The sequence below is a fragment of the Leptosomus discolor genome, chromosome 12 (assembly GCF_034619465.1).
Source record: "Leptosomus discolor isolate bLepDis1 chromosome 12, bLepDis1.hap2, whole genome shotgun sequence".
Taxonomy (NCBI): domain Eukaryota; kingdom Metazoa; phylum Chordata; class Aves; order Leptosomiformes; family Leptosomidae; genus Leptosomus; species Leptosomus discolor.
Genome location: NC_141402.1, coordinates 22,993,963 through 23,002,608, shown reverse-complemented (window position 1 = coordinate 23,002,608; position 8,646 = coordinate 22,993,963). Strand labels below are relative to the sequence as shown.

Sequence of the window (8,646 nt, the reverse complement as noted above, 5' to 3'; positions counted from 1 at the left end):
ATACCTCACTCTCCTACCAGTCAGGCAATTGTCGAACATTCTCACCAGACACTAAAAGCGATGTTGTTAAAGCAAAAAGGAGGAACCCAGAGTTGGTCACCTAATGATCGATTAATGAAAGCATTGTATGTTTTGAATTTTTTACGCTTAGCAGGGAACAGTGAGGAGCCACCAATGTTAGTGCACGGCAGAGGAATGGGTTCGTTCTGGAAGGAAGAAACACAAGGCCTAGTGCTCTATAAGGATTTAAAAACAAGAAAATGGGAAGGACCAGCAGAATTAAAAGTAATGGGTAGGGGATATATGTGCTTACTTACAGGTAATGGACCACTGTGGGTTCCAGCACAGTGGGTGAGGCCATATATACCGGACACAAACAAGGATGTGGAGACAAACAGTGATAGCCTGCAGTCTACTGATGATGACAACTGCTCTGCATAGAATTGACATCCGACAGAATATGTGGGTAACATGGGCCAATGAAACAGGGAACAATGCCTTTTGCCTATCTATGACCACTCCTTCTGATCCTTTTTGAACATGCTTGGTTGGAGTTCCATATTTCGATCCGCGAGATTGGACCGGGTTTGTCTCAAATAGTTCCATCTTAATCGAAAGTGTGGTCAATCGCACATGCTTTGCAATATTCAAACAAACACAGGTTCTGCCTAATTGTAAAAAAGGAGGTAAAAATATGACGGGGTTGGCAACGGCACTGATCATTCAACACCTCAACAAAACATTACCGCGGGATCCGCAGGAATTAGATTTGGTAGGTTCTAGCTATGGCAATACTTCTTGCTTTGGCTTTGCAGGTAGAATGGTTATAGGAGGTGATGTGCACAAAAAATTTGACTGGACTGGATGGACGAACGTAACCAGTCCTTCCCCATGGTATGATTACAGGAGCAAAAATGGTTACTGTGACAGAGCAGTTGGATGGGAAACACTAGGGAACGAAGTGAGTATTTGGAACAATGGTAGTGCTGAGGCGTTACCGGAGGGTATCTTTTTAATTTGCGGAGATAGAGTGTGGCAAGGGATTCCGAAAAAAGTAATTGGGGGACCATGTTATCTTGGGCAACTGACACTTTTTGCACCTTCTATACTACAGCTTAGAAGTCATAATTGCTTAAAGAGAGACTTATCACAGCTGACGCCTGATTGTAACGATAACGTGCAGCTTTTGGGAAGGGCTTCTAGAATTGCTTTATCATTATTTTTGCCAGGAGCTGCTGGAGGCAATGCCTTGCGAGAACTATCGCATTTAGCATGCTGGACTGCTAAGCAAATTAATCTGACCTCAAGCATACTAACAGAATTGCTGGAAGATGTAGATGGTGTTAGACGTGCAGTATTACAGAATAGAGCGGCCATAGATTTCTTGTTATTGGCATTAGGTCACAGGTGCGAAGAATTTGAGGGATTGTGTTGCATGAATCTTTCTGATCATTCTCAATCAATTCACAAGTACATACAAAATCTGCAAAAGAAAATCGAAAAGATTGGCATTAATCGTTCTCTGTTGGACACGTGGTTGAGTTCTTGGGGTATAAGTGAATGGTTACTACACTGGGTAAAGTATGGTATCCTTATTGTTATCATGATATGAATTGTACTGCTGATGCTACCTTGTATCCTACGGTACATAAGCTCAATGGTCGAGCGGGCTGTAAAACAAGTCTGGATTGTTCAAAAAAAAGGAAGGGGGATATGTGGAAGGATATTTAGAAACTAAGGGACATGTGAACAATCCAGCCTTTTCAGAGAGCCTGGGCTGGGATGTACCGGAACTGCTGAAAGCATAAACAACTTCCGGTGCAGGGGGCATCAACATCTTACAGGTGCAGGAGAAGAGACAGCCGCCAGTAATGACGCAGTTTTAATTCCTGAAGAAGATGGGTGTGAACATCTGTGAACGTGACTCGAACATGACTCGCAATGTGGCCAGTCGGGTTGGACTATGGGCCGATTATTTGCGATGAAGCCAATCAGTATTTATTGGGTGTGGTCGAGGGTTATAAATTGCACTGGAAACACGGAAATAAAGGTTCACTTGTTAGATCACATTGATCGTGTCAGTGTTCTCACACAGCTCCCGCACCAACCTTTGTTTGTGAGGTAGCAGGGTCTGGTTAAAGCTGTTGGTTCTCTGAGTTCATTGATAACGTCAGAGTTAAAGAAATTAGACCGAAGCCATTCAGTACAATACTTGAATGTGTAGTGCGTCAGGCAGAGGGCTTTTGAGCCGTGATTGAGTTGCTTACAAAGAACAGAATCAGGATTACATGGGGCTGTTCTTTGATATTTTGGGATTTTCAGTCCTTTGCCACCCATGTGTGTAATTTTCAGCTACTTTGTTTTTTATTGTGAATGGACACAGTGAATACCTGGCTATCAGTGCTTTTAAAGCCTTACTAAAGCATTGAGTAATAAATAAATAGGGCTGGTTTTTTCTCATGTTGCTACCTCCACATGCAACATTTTGTGATGTCTCGAACAAGGTGACAGTTCTTAAACTTTTGGGGGGTTTATGCTTCCTATACTACTTGTGGCATCCTCAGGCAGAAAGCACGATACCCAGAGCAAAGCAGCAGACTTTTGAACTGGGCTAACTTGGATTCTTCCCTTAGTTCTCTTGCTGCAAAGCACGTTCTAGTTACTCCTCACGGTTAAAAGCTTGGAGGCACAATTACCAGCTGACACAGCTCCTGTGTCATTTCTCTGTTTTCCCAGATGTTGAAATCATAATGCAGTGCCTCATTCCTGCAAGGATGACCGGGAAAATGCTCACCAGCTGCATGTTATACTGTGTTTTCTTCAGTGTTCTGCAAGTCCAACAAAACTACAGTTTAGTAAACGCTTGTTCCCTGACTGCAGCATGGCCATCCGCACATGTTGTTGCAGCCTGTTGGGTGTTTATTTTTCCATAGGTAAAAATTAGAAGTACTTGATTTTCAGTTATTAGGGCTAAATGATGAGGAAACACATGGGAAAGTTCCACTGTATGTGATAGAAAATGTACCTTAAAAGGGAGAGTGTGGCTGTTTATTTTGGAAAACTGGTTGTCTGTACTTTAAATTCAGGAAATGTGAGTGTGTACTCGCACAGTTGGATACAGCCGTGTTTACTCTGCATTTCTGAAATTACAGTGACTGTATCCAACCTGTTGTGCAGTATCGTGTGGAGTCCCTGGTGCTGCGTATTGCAAAGCCAACGAATTGTGTTCCTGGGACACCCAGCATCCAGCAGCGAGCTCAAGGGAAAGCCCTGCAACGTGCTCCCTCAGTACCGGAGCCAGAATCCCGCTCCTGCGGCAGTGCTGTTCTCGTGTGAGCCTTCCAGCCATTAGAGCCTTCCGCTGGGATAGCGCAGAGCTACTGGTTTTCAGCCTGCCTGGGACAGGTTGAAAGCTTAGGGAAGTGAGTGGTTCACCTTTTCTCACAAACTTTAATCTTTCCGAAGGTACTGAGAACCCTTGGGTTTCATTGGAAACCAGGGGCAGGTGTGAATAGCACCATTTTCTGCTACACAATAGAGATGATAAAAAATCTACCCTGTGGGTGTGTGCATGCACACACATATACCTATGCACATCAATAGGTATTTTTAATTAAACCGAGAATTAGACTGTTCTGTTAAAAAAAAAAAAAAAATCAGCTCTGTATGTCCATGTGTGTACAGCTGTCCCATTCTTGTGGGGAGGCCGGTTTTTCCTATTGCTTCAGAATAAGTTAGAATGTCACATCAATCTACTCCCTGTTTTCCAAACTGGACTGGTATTATTCGGCTGTATGTTAATAAATGATTGTTGTTCTCTTTTAACAGTTGTAGTTCATTCTGGTCTTAACTATGCAAAATGGAAAGATACAATGAGTTACTCTGTGTGGCCTCTCTTATGGAGCTTAACAGCGATTCTGTTGATTGGAAATCTCATGGGTCATTATAACATGTTATTTGTAATTGTACGTCGCTAAGAAATTTTGAATGACAGTATGTTTGTTTATAGCTGAGATTATAATTGTGACTGTATCCTTGGTAGTGTTACCAGCATTTAATGTGAGTTGGTGGGTTTCCTTGCTCGGGCTGTAAATGAAAGAATTGTCTTCATATTTCATTTTCCTCTCTATCAGACAGGATGCATTCCAATCTGGCCGTGCATCTCTCAGAGCCCTTCCTGACTGACTGTACCAGATTAGAGATGATACCCCAGTGTCACCCAGTGGAGGAGCTTTTGTCAAGGTGACGCTATCAGGGCTCTGTGACAGGCACTTTCCCTTCCTGTTGGCCGAGCAGCTGAACATCAACTTGATCTTGTAGTTTCTATTTTGCTGCATTACGAGCAGACAGAAGGGGGGGAGGTTCAGTCTCCCATTTCCATGTTTTTTGATATTTGTCAGACGGCTGAACTTCTGGCAGTTCAGGAAATATTTACACTTTATGCTTTCATGTACACTGAAGGCTCATTTCATCAATAATTCAACTGTGTTTTACTTGTGCAGTTTGGGGATCAAACAGTAATTATCTGTGTGTAACACGTCATTCTTCTTCTGCCTGTAGAGCAGAATGTTTTCCTAGACAAAGAGTCCTGGTTCGGGAGATGAAACTCCCTGACCTGCTTTCTGTTGTTCTCATTTTATATGAGATGTCTGCTGGCTGCTTGGTAAGGAAGGAATAAATATGGCCTGGAGCTCTTTCAAATAATTAGCCAGTCACCAGCATACACCTATTTAACGTAAACCACAAACTTCAAGTAAAGAATATTTGCAGAATTTTTAAACAGTGTTCCTTTAGCATTTACCATTTTGAGTGAACAGTTAACTCTTGAAGTCCCGTTTCAGTTAACAAGGGTATCTAACCAGTGGGTGAGTGGGGCTGAGGAGAACAAAGAAGCAGCTGTTTACCCTGCCCTTGAGAGCTTTGCCTGCATTCGTGGTAGTTGTGGGAAGAGCCAAACCGTTGGTGCCTGAGGCACCTTGCACATTAATTTGTCCTCTGAACAGCGATTATCTTAACAGTTCTGGGGTTTGCTTTTACTCCTCACTCTTTAGGTTGGGCTTTTGAACGTGATTTTTTCCTTGGTTCCCTTTGTGGCAGCCTTCAAGAAGAAAGGGTGTGCTGGCGGGAGTGCTGGGAGGGATCTTGGAGCCGAGGACGGCGGTGAAACAGCCCGTGAAGGCTTATGAGCCTGACAAGGCTGTGACTGGAATGCCTGCAGCTCGGCAGTCGGGTCTGGAATTTACAGCTGACGTCACGTGCGGTGCCAGCGGTGCTGATGGCTCTGGAGGAGGGCCGGCGGGGGCGGGGCGGCGCTGCCGCGGCGGGGGCCGCCGCTGGGGAGAGCGGGGCCGGCCCGGGCCTGGGCTGGCGGCCGGGCTGGGCGGCGGAGAGCGGCGGAGCCACCGGCTGCTCGCTGGGGGCTGCTGGGGAGCGGCGGCCCCGGCCCCGGCGGCGTCGCGGGGCTCCCGGCGGGCGGGCGGTGCCGGACTCCGCTGCCCGGGGCGCGGGCTGGTGCCCGCGGAGCAGGAGGAGCCGTCGGCCGAGCGGGAGCGCCGGGGACCGGGGCAGGCGGGGCCGCGGTGCCCGCGGCGGGGCCGGGGCGGGGGCGTCTTTGGGCCTCGGGTAGCGGCGGGGGGGGCGGCAGGCGGCGGCAGCGACCGTGCGGGAGCCGCCCGGCCCGGCCCGGGTGCGGGGAGGGGAGGGGCCCCCCGGGTGGCGAGCGGTTTCGCTGCGGGTGTGGAGCGAAGGGCGCGGTAGAGGTTTCCGCGGGGCTGCCCCGTCCGTGCGGGCCAGGCGGTCTGGGAGCCGTTCCGGCTCGGCCCCGCTCTCTCCCGGACCAGGGCCCCCAGGGGTGCGCCCTGGGGCTCCGGTGGCTTTGCGTCAGGGTCGGGACGGGCCGTGGCGAGGAGTGAGGCGGCTCCGACATGGCCGGGCTGGAGCTTGGGTCAGCCCGTCCTGCTCTCCCCGCCTGGGAGCCTTGTGGGGGAAAAAACAGCTTGTCCCGCGCTTTTTTCTTTTTCTTTCTTTTTTTTTTTTTTTTTTTCTTTGATGACCAAAGGACGATGGCTTTGTGCTGGCATCAGAGCCGATAATCCCGGGAAGTTTTCATTCCCGCTGAGCAGTGCTTGCACAGCGTCCGGGTCTTTTCTGCTTCTCCCACTGCCCCAGCAGCGAGCAGGCCGGCCGTGCGGAAGAATTTGGGAGGGGACAGAGCCGGGACAGCGGGCCCCAGCTGACCGAAGGCATGTGCCGTACCGTGTGACGTCATGCTCGGCAGTAAAGAGATGGGGGAAGAAGAAGGAAGGGGGACACGTTGGGAGCGGTGGCGTTTGTCTGCCCAAGTACCCGTAAGGCGTGGTGGAGCCCGGCTCTCCTGGAGGGGGCTGCACGCCTGCCTGCCGATGGGAAGGGGTGACTGGAGCCCTTGTCTCGCTTTGCCTGTGTGCGCAGCTTTTGCTTTGCCTCTTAAACGGCCTTTATCTCCACCCACGAGTTCTCTCACTTTTACTCCTCCGATTTTCTCCGCCGTCCCACCGGGGGGAAGTGAGCGAGCGGCTGTGGGGGGCTGAGCTGCCGGCTGCGGTTAAACGGCAACTGTGCCGACGGCTGCTGTTCCTGCCCAGAGGAAAAGCCGGCAGGGGATTAGGTGTGGAAGAGGCGCGGGCTGTTGGTTTTGCTGTTCAAAGTGCAGGCAAGGATAACGAAGGGGTTATGACTGCGAGGGCAGAAGGAGGGTGGGGGCGCTTTGGAAGAAGCCCCGGGCTGCGACACTGCGAAAGTTGGGCAAGTTCCTCCCCGTGGGGCAGGGGGAGGCTGCAGCCGCTCGCCGCGACCCTCTGCGTGAGAGCCCGGCCGGGAGCCGCTGCGCCTCGCCTGCTCCTGGCTGCGGGGGGAGATGCTGCAGCCCAGGAGGTCCCGTCGGGTCTGGTTCAGCATCGGCTGGGGCAGAGCCCAGGCGCTGACGAACCTCCTTTCCCCGCGGCGAACGCGCAGAGACGCCCCGGCCCCCGCGGTGCTGCCGCTGGTCGTGTCCGTCTGAGCGAGAGGGGTGCGCAGCGCGGTTCCCGGGACAGAGCGGGCCCCCGGGGAGCCCCTGCTGGCGCCTGATCTGCCCGTGCGTGAGCCGGGCTGTGCCGGCGAAGGACGATTTGAGAGAGGCACCTCTGTCTGTCAGGGATTTGAACTCTCCCTCACTGTCAGCAGTTCTGACTGAAATAGCGGAGCTGTTGCGTTCCAGGGTGCGGAGCGAGGGCCGCGGTAGCTGTCTGTGCTGCCCCGGGGCGCTCCGGTGCCGGGCAGGACGGCGGCTCCGTGCCGAGCGCGGGGCGCTGGTTTCTGCCGCCCGCCGCGGTGGAGCTGCGGGACCGTCCCCGCTCCTTGGGGAGAGACTTGCCGGGCTGGAGGCTGAGCACGGGCCTCGGGTGCCGAACGGCCGGAGGAGTGACAGGGGGTCGTGGCTGTGGAACGCTCCTGCGGCGCCTCGGTCTGGTCGGGGGCGTTTCCAGCCCCCACAGCCCAGCCCCCGCCCTGCCGGTCTCCTCCCTCCCGCCCTGCCCCGCCCGCCCCTGCGCTCCCAGCGGAGCCGCAGCCGGCGGGGACTCGCCCGGCGCCCGGCACGTCCCGCCCGGCGCCCCCAGCCGCCGGCCGGGCTCGCCTCTGCCGCGGGCGGACCGGCCCCGGGAACGGCGGGGAGCGGGGGCGGGAGGCGGGGATGGCAGCGGGACCCCCCGAGCCCCGCGTCCGCGGGAGGGGCCGGCGGGAGCGGCTGCCGTGAGCGCTCCGCTCTCCGCACGCCTCCGCGGGGCGCGCTGGCGCGGGCGGTTTGCGGGCAGATAGCGGGGTGTCTGTGAGGGGCCGAGCGCGGTTTGGGGGGAGGTGGCAGCCGCTCCGGCCGGAGTCGGTCACTGCCGAGCCGCGCCGTCCCGGGGGAGGGGCGCGGCGGTGACGGCGGGGCCGGGGCTGAGCGTTGCCGCCGGGGCGGGCGCTGGGACGCGGCTCTGTCCCCCGGGCGCTGCGGGGCTCCCGGCTCCCGGATGGTCTCCGCTGGGCGCAGGCACCGGGAGAGGGTTGGGGCGGCGGGCGATGCCGAGCTGCCAGGTCGGAGCCGGGCGAGGAGAAGGCCCGGTCTCTCGCTGATTCACGTCAGTCGTTGCCGTTAAAAGGATTCGCGCCTCGGGGTGCGAGCCCTCGGCCCTGCCCCCTCGGCGTGTCCCCTGAGCTCGGCCGTCCCTCGGCCCCCCCCGAGCGGGAGCGCGGCCGGGGACGGAGCGGAGCGGGCTCCCCGGCACCCCGCTCCCCGCAGGCGCCTTTCGGGTGCGTCATTAGTGATAATAGTATCCGTTCTTTTTGTAGCGAGATTGAGGACGGATGGGGGAAAGCGATGGGAAATAATCGCCTTTTTTCCGGTGGAAATAAGGAAACGTGAAAATCATGCACTGGGGCGCGGGGGCGGGGGGTCGGGAGGGAGGGAGGAGAAAAGTATTTGTAATTTGAAACAAAAAGAAAAGGCTTTTATTGGGGAAAATACGTCTCTAATCAAATCTGTCTAAATTAAATGCTGTCTACAAACCAGAAGTCACCAACCAGCAAAATGTATACGCGCTCAGTTCTGTTTCCCCTTAGTTTCATAGTTTTGCTTCCGACTCG

The 8,646-nt window shown here is 54.0% G+C and overlaps 1 pseudogene; it reads left to right on the top strand.

Annotated features, from left to right (window-relative positions):
• The first annotated feature begins 820 nt into the window (after positions 1-820).
• Positions 821-1,874, top strand: LOC147414659 (syncytin-A-like; annotated as a pseudogene).
• Positions 1,875-8,646: the final 6,772 nt, after the last annotated feature.